The 20,926-nt window shown below is 39.0% G+C and overlaps 1 protein-coding gene across 1 annotated transcript in view; it reads right to left on the bottom strand.

The window, feature by feature from the left end:
• The window catches only part of skia (SKI proto-oncogene a), a 187,317-nt gene that overhangs the window by 57,073 nt on the left and 109,318 nt on the right, over nucleotides 1-20,926 (bottom strand). The gene's annotated exons all lie outside the window — the stretch shown is intronic.

Below are 20,926 nucleotides of genomic sequence, written 5' to 3'. Positions count from 1 at the left end.
GTTATTGTCACTATAGATTTAGTGAAAAGTTCTGTTTTGAGTGCGGTACAGATCATATCATACAAAGAGCATTGGGGTAATAGAACAGTGTGAAGAATACAATGTTACGGCTGCAGAGAAGGTACACAAAGAGTGAGGTCATTCAGAAGTCTGATAACAGTGGGGAAGAAGCTGTTCTTGAATCTATTGCTAAGTGTGTTTAAGTTTTTGTACCTTCTGACTGATGGAGTAGGTTGGAAGAGATCATAACCGGGGTGACAGTGGTATTTGATTCCTGATGATCAGATTCCTGAAGGACTTTTGCCCAAAACGTCGATTCTCCTGCTCCTCTGATGCTACCTGACCTGCTGTGCTTTTCCAGCACCACACACTTGACTCTGATCTCCAGCATCTGCAGTCCTCATTTTGCCTTTTTGATTATATTGTCTGCCTTCCTGAGGCAGCGAGAAGTAGAGATGGAGTTACTGATGGAAAGTTGGCTTACGTGATGGACGGGCTGTCTTCACAACTCACTGTAGTTTCTTATGGCCTTGAGCAGAGTAGTTGCCATTCCAAGCAGATACAATGTTTTCTATGGTACATGTAAAATAATTGGTAACAGTCTTTATGGACATGCCAAATTTCCTTAGGCACCTGAGGAAATAGAGGCATTGTTGTGCTTTCCTGACCAGAGCATCAACGTTGATGGACCAGGAGACATTGTTGGTGATCATTACACCCAGGAACCTGACAGTCTCAACCACCTCTACCTCAGCATCACTGATGTAGACATGGCCTGAAGTCAATCGCCAGCTCTTTAGTTTTGCTGACACTGAGGGAGAGATTGTTATCTTTACACCATGCCACCAAGCACTCCCTCTCTCTTTTAATAGTCATTGTTAGACTTTTAACCCCAGATTTTTATTGCATTCATATTCTACCATCTACCATGGCAAATTTCAAACCCAGGTCCCCAGAGCATTACCAGGGTCTCAGATTAATCTAGTGATAATACCACTGGGCCATCACCTCTCCACTTGTCTTGTAATTTTACATTAATCGTTCCAAGTTATGCATGCCAACCTAAGAAAAACCACTAAATTTTAGCTTTGTTCAGAACTCAGATAATGAGTACAAACCGCAGAAATTCTACATAAAAATCAGACTCAAATTTATCCTCTTAAAGAACATTAATCTCTCGAAACTAGAAAAAATGTACCGAAACCCCAAATAACAACAACATACTACTTTTATGAAGACATTTTAAGGACGAGACTACCACTTTTGATTAAACAATCCCTTTGAAATATGAATAAACATAGCTATAAAAAAAATTAAGAGAAAAAATTACCACTGTTAAGCAGTGATCCTGATTTCTATCCAGTGACAACTACAGGAGATAGATATGTGTGCTTTTGAGAGCGGATTTTGGGTATGGATAAGATTGGGTTTGGCTGTGCTATCCCTGTGGTGAAGATCAATCATTGCTTATGATTGCGCATGAATGGTAACACGGTAATCAGTGCCTTCAGAACTAAATCCTACAAGGAAGGAGATGGGAGAAAACTAGAGGAATGTTGAAGGAACTTTTGGAGAAACAAACCTTCATGCAGACTGCAGTTAATTTTATTTGAAAAGACGGCACCAGCTGTATACAGTATTAACCTACAATCCAAGCGGACTGCTGCATTCCATCAGGAAAGATGATTTCCTTGTCTGCGAGCTACAGTGGTGATAAGAAGCAAGGGGGAGGAGATCTGGGAAGACAGATTGTCTTTCCTATGCAAAGTGACTGATTCATTGCCTGGGGTGTACTAAGCACACTGCAGCATGACTGAACATCCACATGTCATGTCTGCACAAACCCACTATTAACAGTGTCAAATTAAGGCTTCAGAATTAGTTTTGTCTGTGCCTATATTGAGCCTTATTAGGTTAAAGAAAGAAATGAAAAAAACACACTGAATTCTACTTTAAATCTATTGTTAAAATTGGTACTTCACTTGTGATCCTGTTTTCACAACTTGTTAAAAATATTCTCACTTGTTCTTATGAAGCTGTAAAGGGTCTGTTCAACCACACAACTGGTGTGGTAACAGTGGGAAGGAATCTACCTCCCAAACACATTGCAACTTGCTCCTCTGATAAAAGATTTGTAGAAGTGATGATATATCTGATCACGGAAGTCAAGCTGTAGGCAGTAACATGATACACAAAGGTGTACATTATCAGATATGCTAAGAACTGCAGTCAGGTCTTAGTTTTATGTACCCCATTGTTGAAAGTACATTTATCATCACCCCATCACATGTATGAATGCTGCAATAATTGACCAGTTCTCTGTCTCCATTTAAACAGTCGCATGAGATCTGGTTGTGGTTTAATTTTCCCTTCCTTCCCTTTTTGATCAGTGGGTGTAAAACAACAAGACACAAAAAAAGGTTTAATTTCTTTGCTTCACTCTGTTCATTTCCAACTTTGGGAAATGGTAAAATATGTGGCAATTGATTTAATGACCAATTAATATTGTCATTTGATAATATAGCATCTTTGCTAATGACTGGAATTAACAATTGTAAAATGAGAACATCACCAAATAAGATAATATATATTATGAATGAGTTAGATTTGACAAAGACTTACCAGAGTGATCAGACAGTGAAAAGGATGAAGGGGCCAATTTCTAATTCTGATCAATACAGAGTCCAATAAGGACTTATGAACAACTAAGTGATGACATTCAGAAATAAATCACAGGATATAGGATAGACTGGTCTAATGCCAGTTTCTCAGTTTTTAATACTTGTATTTTATTCCTGGTAATTTCTGAAATAATTCTTAAAATGTCAAATGTATTTTGCACAGGTCAGCAAGAGACAATTGTCAGAACTTATTCAGTGCATATCATGATTCAAGATTCTGGATTGAATTTGAAGTCTTCATTCTCATCTAGAGATCCCTTCAATGCCTTCTCCAAATCTCTGTAAAGGTCTTTCATCTTCTCAGATCCGCCTTTAATGTTACAGTCTTCAACACCTTTAGTCCCACAAATACTTCTACTTTACAAAAAGTTTTTTGCATCATTTTGCATGATGTCTCAATGACTTCACCTAATGTTCCCACTGAGAAAAAGAGCGAATGCTCCTTTGTATAATCTGATTTGCAGGTTCAAGGTATCAAAATATGCTGAGGATGCCAAAAATTATAATTCAGGAGTTGTTCAGAAGTATTTTAATGTCCACAGGAAATGCACTGTAATCTTTGATTTGTTTTTGGGATGCGGGTAACAATAATATAGCTGTATTTATTGACTTAAGAGTATAGAGTTAACAATATTATAGAACTCACGTTCCTGTTAGACTAAACTGAGTTATGCTACCTAAAGCATATATTATCCACTGGGTTTTATTTAAGTCCATTTTAAAAAATATAATTCAGCCTCACTATCTGGTCAGTAGTATATAAATTCATATTCTTGAATTGCTAGCCCAATAGCAGAACCACAAGGTTACTACAAGCTTTAAGATTAGTATAATGTAACATTCAAAGGACAAACCCTGTCATGAAGGTGAGCAATGAATGAAGAGTTAATTATTTTTGGAAGCTGTGATTTGTTTTGTGTTTTACCAATCTGTTTGGAAGTGTATGACACACTTCTATTACCATCTCATCCTGATGTGGGACTGAAACCCAGATTGCTTCCCCCACAGGCAGGGACACTACTATTGCACCAGTAGGCCCTTATTAAGATATTATTGTGTTAGGTTTTAAATATACCTCCCACAGTAGGTGGAACTACCTTCACTCAGTTGCAGGAATGTTACCTAGATGAAAGTGAGGACTGCAGATGCTGGAGATCAGAGTCGAGAGTGTGGTCCTGGAAAAGCATAGTAGGTCAGGCAGCATCCAAGGAGCAGGAGAATCAATGTTTCGGGCATGAGCCCATCATCCGCAAGGAAACATCGATTCTCCTGCTCCTTGGATGCTGCCTGACCTGCTGCGCTTTTCCAGCATCACACTCTCTGTAGGAACATTACCACTGTGCCACAAGACACCTATCAGGGACTATTTAAACTATCTTTCATCAACTTGTTTGATCGTGTTAAGACATATTTCTATGGCCATCAGATCCTGATGTTGGATTCAAATTTGCACCTTTGGTCCAGAAATAGGGATAATATCACTGCACCACAAGAACCTCTAAGTAAGAGCTCAATGTAGGATTCAAACCTATGACCCCAAAATTAAGAGTTGCATGCTGTACTAACTGAGCTAACTAGCATGCTTCTAAATTAACTGTTCAAGTACGTTATGACATACCTCTAGGGAAGTTGTGACTTAAACCTAGATCTTCTAGCCCAGAGGTAGAGATCCTACCACTGTGCCACAAGACCTCCAACCATGAGATTATTTGGATACAATGTGTATATATGAATTGATTCAAAGTACAGGCAAGAATGAATCCCAAATCAAAACAGCACCATGACTTGAACATGATTATGCAGAAAACTAATAGCCTATCAAATTCCTGTGAGTCATGACACTCAAATGCCTCATGACAGAATATTCCTAAACCTTACCTGCCTAGAATTTTAACTGATGGGTTCAGGCTAAATTGTACTTTCTTAAAGTTTGCTTACCTAAACTCCTGTTCAAGGATAACAAGTTACATTACAAAAGGAAGTCCCTTGTTCAAAATTATCCAGAATAGATTATCAGATTTTACATTTCATAACAAGTAGATTAGTTAAACTCAGCAACCAGTAGACATGTGTAAACACTGGGAATGGGCAAATATATGATTGGGTTGTGTGCTCTCTGGGTTCATCTACAAGTAAGAATGCCTGAAAATTCCCAGCACAATTTTATCTTGCACACTCCAAAATCCTGCTAATAAAACTAATCATCTATCTCTAAATGAATAGCCCACAGACATGCCAATTCTTTAGTCCTAAGAGATGTTACATATTACAGCATCACATTATTAGATGCACAGAGGTATGATTTCATGTATAGTTATTCTTCATGCTTATCCAGGCTCCTTAACCTGTTAAAATATATTGTATAAAGGGCATTTGGTGGCATGTAATTATACCTTTACTTTACCTGAAATGGCAAGTGGAGTACAGATCACACGCAACACAATCTTTCTCAATCACCTTTGATTATACATGTTGCAAAAATGACTGTTGGAGACTTTTAGAAGAAAATGTGCCTTTTATTTAAAGAGTAGCAGAGACCCACAAATTATGTGCAATCAAATTAGTATACTTAACAAATGCCATCGTTACATCCAACTCTCCCAAGCCATACACTCCTTCTGATGTCATATCTCTATCCCATGCCATTTCACCCTTCCTGTATAACATTTGCGATTACATTAGTACTCTTAACTAATTCCATTATTTCATCTACTGTTCCGATATTATCCTTCCTATGTCATCCATAACTCTCATGTCATTCCAACATCCCCATGGCAGTTCTCCAACGCCAACTGTCCACTGACTCCTCCTGGAGATCCCCATTCCATCCTTCCAATGTCATCACCATCCCTTCCATTGGGTTTATGACATGGGAAGAAGACACTCCTTTTCACTCCTTCTATGCGATTTCCTCCCATTGTACTCCCTCCAGCATGAGAATCACCATCTACCCTTTCCCGATTTCTCAAACCAAACTAACTTTGTTGCTTGGTTATCGTCTACTGAATTTTTTATCCACCAATCTCCCTCCACCTTTGTGCCGCTGCCACCAATTATCCCTCCCATGTCATTCCCTTCTTTCTCTGCAATCCCTTTAGCCAGGATAGGTTCATTTATCTGCTGCTTGGAGTCCACCAACAAGCTCACAACCCCAACCACTGACAGCTGCAAATGCCTTGTGCTCTTCAGTCCTTTATGTACACCAGGTTAAGCCTACCAAATCAACTACCAACTCATGAGAACACTGCAGACAGACAAAAAGCGTGCATTATTGTTATTATAGCTTCTCCAGTGGCTGAGTTTCAGCTCCAGTCCATCTATTCATTTATATCCCTGGGTCAGAGTTTCTGCAGCAAAGCAGGATCCCAGCCAACAATGAAGAAACCACCAATGTGAAGAAGAGAACATCTAGTGGAGGACTTCAAAGGAAATTTTCTGAAGGCCTCAACTGAGATGAGGGCTGTTAGTGGCTAAGTTTGGGGAATGATTTCAAGAAGAACTATAAGGCCTACTTGCTAATGGAGGCACTTCACTGTCACTTCTTAGGGCTGGACAGAAGAGAAAATAGCTGGCAGATGAGGAAAAGCCAACATCAATTTTGCAGTGGACAGAGGAAGAGAATAACTGAGGTCAAGCATCAAGGCAAAATACAATAGGTCTTTCTGCCCACAAGTCCTTTATTGTACTCTGTTATCCTCTCACATTTTTGGAATTGTCCAGAGAGGAAGGTGGTGGACCTCTTTCTTGAATTGCAGCAAATTGTTTTAATCCAGATCACAATTTAGTGGCTAGTATTGTAAATATCCTTACTTGGATATCATTTGATGATGGATTCAGCTATAAAGATTTCTGATGTAATTCATTAATAACTCTTGCACATGAAATTTATAAGTTGGGGAGATACAGGCGATACATGGGGCGACACTACTGCCTCACAACACCAGGGTCTCAGGTTCGATTCCAGCCTCAGACGACTGTCTGTATGGAATTTGCACATTCTCCCGGTGTCTGCGTGGATTTCCTCTGGGTATTCCGGTTTCCTCCCACAGTCCAAAGATGTGCAGGTCAGGTAAATTAGCCAAGCTAAATTGCCCATAGTGCTAGGTGCATTAGTCAGAGGGAAATGGGTCTGGGTGGGTTACCCTTCGGAGGGTCGGTGTGGGAGGAAGGGCCTGTTTCCACACAGTAGGGTATTTAATTGCCAGATGCATGATAGGTAAGGACCCCAATGCCTACGTCCTCATTAAGTTCAGGGTAGAAGATTTGGGTATCACTTTTACCCCACTGCCAACTTAGCCCTTTAAGTGGAAAATTAAAATCATTTAAGGTTTTCATCTAGTCACAGCTCATATTCATCCAGCTGGGTGATAGACTTGCCATGCCAAAAGCCTGAGAGGCAACCTCTGTTGGGTTGCTTGAGAGCTTCTGGGGGGGGGGTTCTTTTATTCAAAGACACTCAGTGTCTAGCATTGGTAATGGGGAACCTGCTAAAAGCTACCCCCATGCTCTTGCAATCGATCTCCCTCCACAGTTGGATTGCCATCATGCTATCACTCACCTGGGACCCTTGGTAATCCTGGGGCTTTCCATGTCTTTTGTAAGTATTGGGAGTTTCAATCCCTTTGAAGCCCTCTTCTAGATGAAATATTGGCAGGAGATGAAAAAAATCAACAAGACTTTTCTGATATTAAGATCTCCTGCTGCGTCACCACAAAAGATGAGGCCACTGACTGAAGACAGGAAGTATGCTTAAGATAAAGTCCTGCTCCACAAATTTGTTGGCCAATTAGGGCAAGGGAGGATGATCTCTTCCCAACAACCTCAAAAGGGCAGCTGGACTGCTTTAGGCCACTCCCAGCAATCCCTCCATCAAATTTCAGACAGTTCAGGAGCAGGTGTGTAGACAGTGGGGAGGCATCCTGGAGATTTCACAGGCCCAAGGTTGAATTACGTCTTAACAACACATTCTATATACATCCCAGGGACACAGTGTGAAAGAACTCTAGCCTCAGACTAATTGCTGGCACACTGAAAAACATTGTTAAGTATGTTCTTCAATACTAAGTACACTGTCAATACTTTCAAGGACGATGATTGCGTCAATGGAGTACAAGGATTGTCAGGCACAAGCACTTTCCCAGAAGCAGTTGGATGTGGTCTTTTTTTTAAACTATCAGCCCTTGTTGACTATATTAACAAGATCATTAGCTCATCTTCCCATGTGCACAGTCTACCATTTATTCTTCCATTAAATAAAAATTGCATGAAATGTTTCTATTGCAATATACATTGTGTGTATGTGTAGGGCTTGATCAGAGCAAACAGTCTTAAAGTGACTCACAAACTGACATACTTATGGAGTGCCAGCAAATGACTCAAGGTTATGCTATTTTTTGGGTGAAAATATAAACCATTTTTGAACAGATTTCTTCACTTTAACACCAGGCATGTAGCAGCTAATATTTGAATAATGACAATTCAAACATCTTAAGTTTGTGACTAAGAAATTCATCCCTAGAGAACAGTGAAAAGCCTTGCCAGTGAGTGTGAGGCAAATAGGAAGATTTGGTGCTCCAAAAAAAACTTGTCTTCAAATTGTATGTACATGTGGAATTGGCGGAATATGAAAAATGTACACCATGAGAGGAGGCAGAGGACCAAAATACATGGTACTTGGTACTTCCATTGCTATACATTTCAAAATTACTTTAGCTTAAATTTTGTTTAGTGAGAAAGTTTCTGTTAGAGAATATATTTTAACTGGAAAAAGGTTAACAGAATTATTAATCTCTTAACCTTAAGAGTTAACGATTCAGGAAAAAAACCCTAAACTTTCAAAGCAAATCTACAGCTTTTGGAATGAAAATTAAACAGGTGGCCTTACTTTTAAATAAATACATCATAGCCATACATGTAATATGCAGACACAGAAGCACCATTAAACTTGATTGTCGGTCTAAAACACAGACATCATTTCTCACTGCTTCTTTTGAATGCATTATTTTTGTACTTAATTGTCAGATCTGTGTGGTGCTCAGTTAATTCAACCACGGTGAATTTATGCATAACTCAAGTTAGAATTACAGTCACTGCGGGGTGATATTACAATTAGCAGGCTGGGGTCAGACACCTATTAACTTACAAGAAAAAAGTCTGAAATGGGTGTTGTAATTAAATTCCCTTGAGCATTCTTAATGAATTGTATCTCTGAATTTTTCTTACATTTAGATTGCCAAATCATATGGAAATAAGAAAGGCTACATTTAAGTAAATGACAGTCTGCAGTGCAATTCATATGACTTGAACCATTTAAATATTATTTAAATGTAGTAGTTATGGTACTTATTGTATAGTAGTTATTTGAATTATTTTAAAATCGTAAAACATGAGATTTTTCCACCCAAACAACCAACAGCCCAAAAAAATCTATTTCCGTTTCCAATCTAAATAAAATGTACCTGCAGATTACACTACGACTTACCCTGCAATACACTGTGACTGGGGCTTATCTTGAAGGTCCAAAATGGTTGATCGATGCCAATTATGCAAACCTTACAACAGGAAATAATCATTACACTGATAGTAAGCTAACATAATGGGCCAAATTATTCTGGGATCCTAGGGTTGTCCCATCAACCCTATAAAATGGCTGCCAGGTGTTTGATTTTACTTAGGGCCTTTTAAGAGTGAGGGCTAGTGTTCAGATTCAAGAACCTGCATCTCGCACTCCTATCTGGCTGGCTCCATTATGGTGACAGGAATTGTCAACTCCTCTGATTTAAATAAGAGTCAGGCCAGGTTTAAAGGGTTGAGAGTCAAACCACAGTCTGCATGAGGCAATCTTTTGAAAATCATGTTTATAAGAGCCTCGTCATGCCTGGCGGAGTACATCTATGCCCATTTGTCCACTTTAGACTACAGAGAAACAGCAAACACTACAGCATCATTTGCAGCTGAGATGGTGTGGGAGTGAGGGTCTTTCTGTCTTTTGCCACTGAGATAAAGGTCCACATCACTGAAACTGGTTTTCAAAACAGTCTGTCAATTCAGCCAGCAACCACTGTGGTTGCCTCTGAACTCTCTCCGTAGTCAGGTGTCCTAATTGCTGCCAGCACCAATCCCCAACAATAAAGATCCCTGCCTCTGGAGCCAATATTTCCCGAGGCAACTACAAGAAGCTGAGAATTTTCCAGGATCCTGCTATCTGCCTCCAAGTTGAATGTTTAGACCAATAATTCTTCCACATCATTCCTTCAGCCCAAAACAAGCTTTAAACATCAGTACAATAAAATAGATACTGCATTAGGTCAAGCCACTGAAGGTTTGGTATATAAAACATTTTGTTTATTCCCAGTATAATTTGTTTCATTGAAGCACTACAGATGTTCCTATTGCAGGAGGCATTAAGTTGTTTTCTAATTATCCACCTCATGCAGTAACTACATATAAAGAATTGTTAACTTTCAGGCAGGAATGCAGTTTAGAAGTAGTAGTTGGCCTCAAGTATCACATGTGGGGCAGGGGAGGAAATGTGTTTGTACAACATTACTTACAATGGCATATGCACACTATATCAACTCCCCAGAAGCAGAATGCCATGGGCCCACTACCTGCCCAGTTCATATGTAGCATTCTAAAGCTGTGCAATTAAAGACCCATGGTGCTGTCTGCCCTAGGGAATCGACTTAAGTATGCATAGTGTGCTTGAAATGGCACCATATTAATGATTTTTCCTATTGAAAGTCAACTATCTTTAAGTAAAGCAATTTTCAGATCAGGAAAAATGAGATGCATGACACAGATATACTTCAAACTGCATTCTAAAACTATCCATTCTTACCCTAAATAACAAAATAGATTGCATGTTGGCAAGAACATATAGTGTATAAACTAAAGAGAGTTCAGAGATGCAAAATTCATGTGTATCAAAGTAGAGAAGTGGCAAAAAAGTTAAGCATAGTTTGCCATGTTTACATTGTCAATTTTCATTACAAACAGGCACAAAGGAACTTATATTGATGCAAGAAATTACAAAAATGTTACAATATTAAGTAAGGTTTTGCTGACAAAACAAGATGCAAAGGGACCGGGGTAGAAGTTTTATTCAACCCTGATTGATTGGATAAAAGTCTTTCCTGTCTGCCAGCAAGAAGAACCCAAAAGAAATTGGCTTGGGTAGTCTAAACTCAATTGTTACTGGATACAGACTGATCACATAAGTAGGTATAATTGATTAAATTTGGCAATTGTGCCTACGACAGGAAGTAGAAATGTCATGCAAGTTCGGTCATGCAAGAAAGACAAAAAAAGGGGGCGATTATGAAGTTTTGGGTTGCTGTCAGTTCTTATGGCTAACTGCGAACAGAATGTCCAATCACCATGCAGTGGGATGTTTGCAATGTTGGACTGTAAAAAAAGTAGTACCCTGCAGCTGTACTGAGACACAAAAAGGCTGTAGGAAGTGTGGCCTAGGGAAACCAAGAAAGACTGGAGACGAAATAGTGGGATTAGTTATTCGAACAACATCAGATTATTTCTGTTGTTGTCAGAATTTCCATGAGCATTGTGATGAAGAATACAATTTGGTGCCCTTAATGATTGACGAGAAATCAAAATAGTTGAAAAAAGTGCATTCAGGTGAAACAATTCAATACAGAATTCTGTAATTTACAAACAATACAATCTACTCCTAACAAAGTATCTGTACAGATGCTTTTACAGTATAAGCAAATTGGCTTTCCACAATGTTGTCTACTGCATATGACAAGTAGTGACCAGAACAAATTATTCACTAAATAGGAATGGCAGATCCTTCAAATGCACTAAAGAGAAGGTTACAGGGTTATCATTCATCATTTAAGTAAAGAAACAGATTAGACATGATCATGTTATAAAAGTTTCCAAATTTCCTGTCGGTTCAATGTAGGTGCTGAAACAAAATTCATCTATTGCACCAGGGCTTCTCAATTCAAACATGTGATCACATTCATTCAGTTTCACAATTCTGATGGTGGTGCAAACAAAAAAAAAATTCTCTCGTCTAAGAATGGGCACTGATGATAAATTCAAACAGTAACTGTAGATTAGTAAATTTTTTGTAGTTAGTCAGTTCAGGCTTAAATTAACTTGAGTACAAGTGTCCCTTGTTACGTATCTAAATTCAATAAACTGTGTAATTCTGTAGATAGAATTTTATATGAAAGCTTTTTTTGTGATTAGTTCACATTCAGCAGGTAATAAGGCCGGCAAATGAATTGTTAGCCTTTATTTTAAAGGGAATAGAGTAGAAAATAGAACAGTCTTGCTAAAACTATATAAAGCATTAGTCTGAACCTCCTCATATTTAAAGGAAAAATAGGCTGGCATTGCAGGCAGTCCAGAAAAGGTTCACTAGATTTGAACCCAGGTATTGAGGAATTTTCCTGTGAGCCGAGATTGAATAGATTGGGCCCTTAGGCATTGGAACTTAGGAGAGAGAGTCGTAGAGTCACAGAGATGTACAGCATGGAAACAGACCCTTCGGTCCAATGCATCCATGCCAATCAAATGTCCCAACCTAATCTCGTCCCATTTGCCAGCAGTTGGCCCAGAACCCTACCTATTCATATACCCATTCAGATGCCTTTTGAATGTTGCAATTGTACTAGATTAGGTTAGATTAGGTTACTTACAGTGTCGAAACAGACCCTTCGGGCCAACAAGTCCACACTGACCCTCCAAAGAGCAACCCACCCAGACCCATTCCCCTACATTTACCCCTTCACCTAACACTACCTCTGACAGCCCATTCCATATACGCACCACCCTCTGTGTGAAAGAGTTGCCCCTTAGGTCTCTTTTATATCTTTCCCCTCTCACCCTAAACTTATGCTCTCTAGTTCTGGACTCCCCCATCCCATGGAAAAGACTGTCTATTTATCCCATCCATGCCCTTCATGATTTTATAAAATCTCTATAAGGTCACCCCTCAGCCTCCGATGCTCCAAGGGAAATAGCCCTAACCTATTCAGCCTCTCCCTATAGCTCAAATCCTCCAACCCCGGCAACATCCTTATACATCGTTTCTCAACCCTTTCAAGTTTCACAACATCATTTCGATAGGAAGGAGACCAGAATTGCTCGCAATATTCCAAAAGTGGCCTAACCAATGTACAGCATGCAACATGACCTCCCGACTCCTGTACTCAATGCTGTGACCAATAAAGTAAAGCATACCAAGCGCCTTCTTCACTATCCTATCTACCTGCAACTCCACTTTCAAGGAGCTATGAACCTGCACTCCAAGGTCTTTGTTAAGCAACACGCCCTCGGACCTTACCATTAAGTGTGTAAATCCTGCTAAGATTTGCTTTACCAAAATGCAACACCTCCCATTTACTTAAATTAAACTCCATCTGCCACCCCTCATCCCACTGGCCCATCTGATCAAGATCCTGTTGTAATCTGAGGTAACCTTCTTTGCTGTCCACCACACCTCCAATTTTGCTGACACTTGCAAATTTACTAACTATACTTCTTATGGTCACATCCATATCATTTATATAAATGATGAAAAGTAGTGGACCCAGCACCAATCCTTGTGGCACTCCACTGGTCACAGACCTCCACTCTGAAAAACAACTCTCCCTCCCTCTGTCTTCTACCTTCAAGTCAGTTATGTATCCAAATGGCTAGCTCTCCTGTATTCCATGAGATCTAACCTTGCTAACCAGTATCCTGTCAATACCTGACAACTGCTTCCTTCTTTTTCTCAACCAAACCATCAATTTCTCTAGTCATCCAGCATTCTCTACACCTACCAGCCTTTCCTTTCACCGTAACAAGAATATACTGTCTCCAGACTCTCATTATCTAATTTCTGAAGGCTTCCCATTTTCCACCGTCCATTTACCTGCGAACATCTGCCCCCAATCATCTTTTGAAACCTCTTGCCTCCTCTTCCCCCCTTTCTATCGTTCCTATACCATTTGTATTCTGGAACATTAAGCTGCCAGTCCTGTCCATTCCTGAGCCACGTTTCTGTAATTGCTATGATATCCAAGTCCCATGTTCCTAAACATGCCCTGAGTTCATCTGCCTTCCCTGTTAGTCCTCTTGTATTGTTCTCTGTTTTGTTCCTGTCTGCCATGACTGTTTGACTTGCTTCTTTTCTCAACTGTACCAGTCTCAGATTGATCTTTCCTCACTAGCTCCCTGAGTCCCACTCTTCCACCTTACTAGTTTAAATCCTCCTGAGCAGCTCTAGCAAATCTCCCTGACAGTATATTAGTTCCCTTCCAATTCAGGTCACTTCTACCCCAAAAGAGATTCCAATGATCCGAGAATGTCAATCCTTCTTCCATACACCAGCTCCTCAGTCACACAATCATCTGCTCTATTTTCTTATTCCTACCCTCACTAGCTTATAGCACCAGGAGTAATCCAGATATTCCGACCCTCAAGGACTTCCTTTTTAAATTCCTTCCTGACTTTCTACATTCTCCCTTCAGAATCTCACCCTTTTCCCTTCTTATGTCATTGGTTCCAATGTGTACAACAACCTCCTCTGGTCCCTCTCCCCTTTGAGAACATTCTGTACCCTCTCTGAGGCATCCTTGATCCTGGCACCAGGGAAGCAACACACCATTCCGATTTTTCGCTGCTGGCCACAGAAATGTCTGTCTGTGCCTCTGACTACAGAGTCCCCTAACACAATCGATCACTTGGAACCCAACGTTCTCCTCATTACATTAGAGCCTGTTTTGATACCAGAAACTTGGCTGTTCGTGCTACATTCCTCTGAGAATCCATCACCCCCTACATTTTCCAAAACAGCATACTTGTTTGAAATGGGAATAGCCAAAGAAGACTCCTGCACTACCTGCCTACCTCTCTTACCTTTCCTGGAATTAACCCATCTACATCTTTGTACCTGCAGCTTTTCTCTCTTCCTATAATTGCCATCCATCACATCCCCTTGGTCCTGTAAATTCCTCATTGCCTCTAACTGTTGATCCAATCAATCTGCTAGGATTTGCAACCAATGGCATTTATTGCAGATATAATCCTCAGTAACACGTAAACTCTCCCTAAACTACCACATTCGACAAAAAGAGCAAATCACTCTACTAAAGGCCATTTTGTTTCTTCCAATCTATAAACCTGGAAAATAGCACCGTCTTATTCTTCTACAAACACTGCTCCAGGCTAACTTAGTATTTATGACTTAAGCGACCTATTTCAATAAAACATATAATCAAGAAAGAACCCAATCTATTCACTATTGTAGATTTACAGCAAGGCTATACTTAAAATTATTCGCTTATCTGTTTCTGTGCTGTGACCTCTCCCAACCAGGTTCCTCCAAGATCAGTTGTGAATTGCGCTGTTTGTTAAATTTTCCTAGACGCACTCCGATGTCCAGTGATACATTAATTCAAACAACAAAGGCAATAAGTGCGCAGGTTCACTACTGTGTCAGTTAAGCAGTGTGGGTATCTTTCTCTCTCTGTCTCCTGCACTCCCAGGTGCTGCTTATTGTCTGCTCTTCTCCCTTTTAAAAGTGCCATTGTTTTGACTTCTTTTTCTCCAAAGTTCCAAAACAATGCAACAGCATATAAAACAGTAATTGTTGCTCCTGGAATTTGAGGAAACCACCTCCAACACCTAAAATACCTCAAACAAGGAGCAGCCTGTTACATCCAGAAATTCTTCCTGTCCTCCATTTTGGAGGTGACCATACTGAAGCTTAAGATACTTAGGAGGCTTGACAGGGTAGATGGTGAAAGGTTGTTCCCCTCACATGAGACAGTCTAGCACCACATGGCATAATCTCAGAAGGATCAACCATTGAGGACAGAGATGAAGAGGAATTTCTTCTCTCAGCAGGTAATGAATCTGTGGAATTCTTTATTGTCATGGATTGTAAAGGCTGGGTTAAAAATATTCAAGAGTTGAGTGTGTAGTACTGGAACAGCACAGCAGGTTAGGCAGCATCTAAGGAGCAGGAGAATCGATGTTTCGAGCATAAGCCCATCATCAGCCTTTCCTGATGAAGGGCTTACTTCCGAAACATCAGTTCTCCTGCTCCTCAGAAGCTGCCTGCTCTGCATGCACATTTCCAGCACCATACTCTCGACTCTGATCTCCAGCATCTGCAGTCCTCACTTTCTCCTCCTCAAAAATATTCAAGGCTGAGTTAGACGTTTTTAATCAGATAATTTTACAGTACAGAAGGAGGTCTGTAACAGCTCCCAAAAGAGCTGCCCACTAAGATCCATTCTCCAACCCTACCTCTGTAGCTCTTTTAATTCATCACTTTCAAATACATCTCCAGCTCTCCTTTGAAACCTTGTATGGAACCTGCTTCCAGCACTCTCAGGCAGTGCATTCCAAATTCTAATAACACTGAGTCAAGAAGTTTCTCCTCATCTCACTCCTAGCTCTCTTGCTGACAAGTCTTGAAATTGCGACTCCTAGCTACTGACATATCATCTAGCAGAAGCAGATTACTCTTTTACCCTGTCAAAATTGACAGAGGTTTGTTTATCAATTACTATATGGTTAGTTTACATCATCTCAAAATACTGCCACTACTATCAATCTCATCAGCTTTGCTAAATAAAAACAACAAAACTCAGTTGGATGTGGATGCTAGTGATTGACCAGGAAATAGAAAATACTCTATGTGACCTAACTCTAAAAAATAATTTGTTGGAATACTTTTCCTCTTAGTGTTGATAAAGATATCTTTCAATATAAACTCTCCAAACACCAAAACATTTTCCACATTGCTTTCCCCATATTTTACTAGTCTTCACCTTTTTGTGTTTTGTTGAACTGACTGTCGTTTTTTTCACACTATTCAGGCAACTGACTGACAAGACAGCAAGGGTCACAAAGGGAAACCTCTGTGTTTAGCCTTAAGGCCACTGATGTAGAATCAATAGCAGACATAGATCAAAGAATGAAATACACACGAACACACAGTGAATCACACACCTGACCACAGCTAGACCAAAAATTCAATCATAGCCTTCATATTCTCAGTATTAAAAGGTTTGCATTTATAGAGCACCTTTCATATCCTGTGCTTAGTACCTTTCATATAATGTACTTAGTACATCCCAGAGCACTTCACAGATAATTTATTAATTTGAAAATGATGTTTCTGTTGATTTGTAGATAACCACAACTGATTTTAACAAAGGTATTTCCAAACCGTGGTTTGAAATTTAACATGAGGTCTTGCAGTTTTACCTTGTTACCTGGTTTATTTCATCACGTTCAAATACACACATTATTATTATCATTAAATGGGAAAGAACAAACTACATATTTTAATTTCAAAGCAAATTTTGCAGTCTACAATAGCTTAGGTGGAACGCAATACTGTGCGTTTCTCCAGTAGCTCAGGGTATTGTAATGTGAAGGTTTGATTCCTCTGGTTTGTGCTGAATTCATCAACTGCAGTTAAGAAACTATAATAGGCCTGAGTGTCTTCAGGCTTGGGATGGAGATGAAACACCAGTCAAGATAATTGTTCTTGTTTTTTAACCACCAAAATCCCTGTGCAAATGTTGAGGCTGAAGACCAGATCTTGCAGCTATGATAACCTCCGCAGACAAGCAACCCGTTGACAAACAATGACACTGCTCATACACAAAGACTGCTCACTTAAGCACAATACTAAAGATCTGCAAGGCTAGGTTGAACCATACACATGAGTCACCTTCTGGGTAACAGGAGCAAGGAAAAAAACTAGAAAAGAAAATGACCACAAAGTCCAACCCAATCAAATGGAGAGAAGCATAGCTCAATGGTTGTTTAAGCTAAAATTCAGCTGCGCTGATGAGTTAGGGAGTACCTACTCTGCATGGAAAGGCTTTTGGTGAAGCATTGAATAATAGTACTAAACTTTGTAAACCTGCAACAGAGTACATAATGCCGTGTGATTCAGTATTTACAAAAGATTAGATACAGTAGTAAAACAACTTGGTAATTATAGTAAGCACACTGATAGATTTTTCAATTACAAATCCTGAAATAAAAACTGAAATGTTGAAGAATTTTGCTGAGTATCCTTCCTTAAAGGAAGGAAGGACTTGAAATTAGGGTATTTTCATTCCTATTATACTTTACCAATCATCTACTAATTAACAGACTGCAGTATACATGCCTTTAAGTTTGCCTAAAACACCGTGCTCGCTTTTTCATCAATTTTTTCCCTTATCATTTTTATAAAATATAGACACTGAATTTATAACCGAGGAGATCATGACCTTTCAGTAGCAAGGTGGATACTTGCATTAGCTTATAAGGGTAGGTATGAAGAACATGTGCTCCCGGTGGGGGTGATTATCGGGAAACTATGGGTGAACTAAATATGTCGTTCTATCCATTAAAATAAATCAATTTCCTGAGGTATGCTCCCACTGGGCAAAGCTCCATACTAGTGGTGAGCATTTATAAAATTAGATCTGTGGCATTTACAGGAAAGCAACCCTCCCTGTTTAACCGTATATTTGCAAGTTCTGACCATGTAAATTTTTTGAAGATTCTCTTTCAAAAAATCACATACAGGCGCAAAAATAAGATCAACAGCGCATAGAAGACAAGTACCTCTGCAAATATAGAAGTAGGTTAATGTCTTCCTGAAGGCATTTTGTTGGAAACATACATATAATGGATGCACAATAAGGAGTCACAGATTTCAGAAAACAAATCCTCACTTGTAATTGGAGTGTATACCCAAATTGGATAATTTACCAAAGATGTGTGGTTCCATTTCCTGTAGTAGTTTATTTTCTACATTTGAAGTAAATACAAAAGGAATAAAAATGAGGTTTTGATGGCAAATCACTGCTGGAATCTCTAAGGTTCTACTTTATAAGCCTTAAAAAAAATGTTGGTTTAAGGACTAAAGCTGTTTCTTCCGTTAATTAAATGATCTGAGCGTTGTGGGTGGGAAATTGGGATTTTTTCATCTTGACTTAAAATGGATAATAGGGAAAATAGGGTAATAAACAAAATAATTAAAATGCTATGTACACACAGCCAGTATAAATTCATTGTTTAGCCAAGCCCATCAAACTTGCTGTTTTTGGGCTAAATAATGTAAAATATAACAGCATTAAAAGAACAAAAATATTTTTTGTTTAAAACACTGCGTGGCTTCCCACTTCTTGCCGAGCATATGACTTGGAGGAATTATGGCTCATCCCAAACTGTCTGATGAAACGTCTGACAATGCAAAAGCATTAGTCAAGATGGAGAATGTTGAAGAAATAAGGCTGAATTTCCCTGCTCCAAGATGGCTGACAGATAACGAACTCAAAAAAAGCCCATTCTGCATGCTAAAGACCCCTCAGAAGGACTGCATACTGAGTGCTTGGGACCTCTGGGAATGTAAATAGACTTTGACAGACTCTGGATTGTCTTGTGCTTTCAGGACAGAAAAGGATTGAGCACTCTGGACAAGAAGAGGAAGGTCAGGTGATGAAGAACATTTAGTGCACCTACCAATCGTTTTATAATATATACTGAACAATTAGTTTGGTAACAAGACAAATTGCCTGTTAATTATTTATTTAGAAATGGTAGGTGGATTACCAATCTCAGTACCCACTCACTATATCTTGAGAGCTGAGTTAGCTATAGGCTGGCCACCCCTTGTATTATATGTGTCACCAGCCCCCACCAAAATCACACCCAGGAGGGGGCCAAAAAAATCCAGAACACCAAGTTTGAGTTCAGGCAAATATAAGGAAAAAGTGACATGGCAATTGCAAATAATATCACCAAGTGGAAAGCCAAGAATGGATGTGTGGAGGATTTTAGAGGTGGTAATGTGGTGCTGGCAAGCAAAGTCCATTGCTCAAGGTGACCTGGCATTAATTAGATAGGAATGAACCAAGCAAAGGTAGTCTCAGAGTTGAACAATGGACAAGATATTAAACAAGGATCTGATTGTCTTTGTAGTCCCTGATGCAATTAATGAGGAGGAGGATGACTCCTTTAGAGAGTTACATAAAAAAACTGTAAATGGGTCAAATGAGGGCCTGGACAGAAAGTTTGATAAAATGAAGTGAGTTGAATGGGTGTGAATTTAATGATGGATTGAATCTTAACCATTTTTGGTTTACTGCAAGTTGTAATGAGTTTGCATGGAGTTGTAATGGTGTTACAGTGATTGTATGTGTTGATGAAGAATGCTCTTTACTGAGGAACTTTAAAAATTTCATTTTTGTTCGACTCATTTTTAAAGTTTGCCACTGAATGGCTTTTAATTAAGGATTAAATATAGTAAAACTTTATCGATGTTAAAATAATCTGATAGTATTTGTAATGCCTGACATCTGTAAAGACTACATTCCTTTTAGTAGTTTGATCAGATAAAATGCAACACCATGTCATTACAAATCTTGATTATTTAAAACATTTGCATATGTTTTGAGAGTAAAATAGAAATATTCTTACTTGGAAATAATTATGGTTGGAGACAATTTTTGAAATATTTCTGTGGACTGTCACTTTTTACGGGAAAGTTAACTTATTTGTTATGCACATGTACAGAACAGATGAGAACACTATGTTCAAAAATCATATAATGATTATGTAAATGTGTCACAAGTATCCTTTATTTCAGAATCACGTCGCCCATCTGCACCACTTCCTCCAAGGCTGCAAGTTTTCAATACAGCAACTATACTTGCTAACCAGACAGTTCCTTAAAAATAAAAATGAACTTTGCTATCCAACCATAAAATGCAGACTGTATATTGAGTCTGTCTGGTCAGTTGCTCGAAAACCAGACTCTGCATCTCATTCAATAAAACCACATAAAAAGTCTGGACTGACCCTTTCCTCACCTCTAAAAAGACGAAATACTTTATTGAATTCATACACACTCGACTATAAGAATATTGGCACCAGGTTCTGCCTTGAAATTAGTGTAATAGACCAGACCAAATCCCCTCAAAATATATTAAGAAGATAGCATTGACCCCGACTTTTTCTTATTTTTAAAGGCAAGTGTAAGGTGTTGTGTCCTGGATGCAATTCAATTGGTCAGACTTGAAGCAAAATACACTTTATTCTTACTCTATAGTTTAAACACAAACAAAAGAAGAATTGGAAGAACTTAACTCTAATGGAAAATTTAACAGAACAAAAGATAATTTAACCACTAAACAGCAACTGTTCCAATATATTAGCATCCCATAAACACACCCTGAGCAACAGCAAATTCAGCAAAAATAGATTGT

Source organism: Chiloscyllium plagiosum, unplaced genomic scaffold, assembly GCF_037043375.1.
Source record: "Chiloscyllium plagiosum isolate Xiang-an unplaced genomic scaffold, Cpla_swu_hap1 HiC_scaffold_37, whole genome shotgun sequence".
NCBI classification, from domain to species: Eukaryota; Metazoa; Chordata; class Chondrichthyes; order Orectolobiformes; family Hemiscylliidae; genus Chiloscyllium; species Chiloscyllium plagiosum.
Note: the sequence above shows the minus strand (reverse complement) of the source record. Positions and strands in the feature narration are given on the sequence as shown.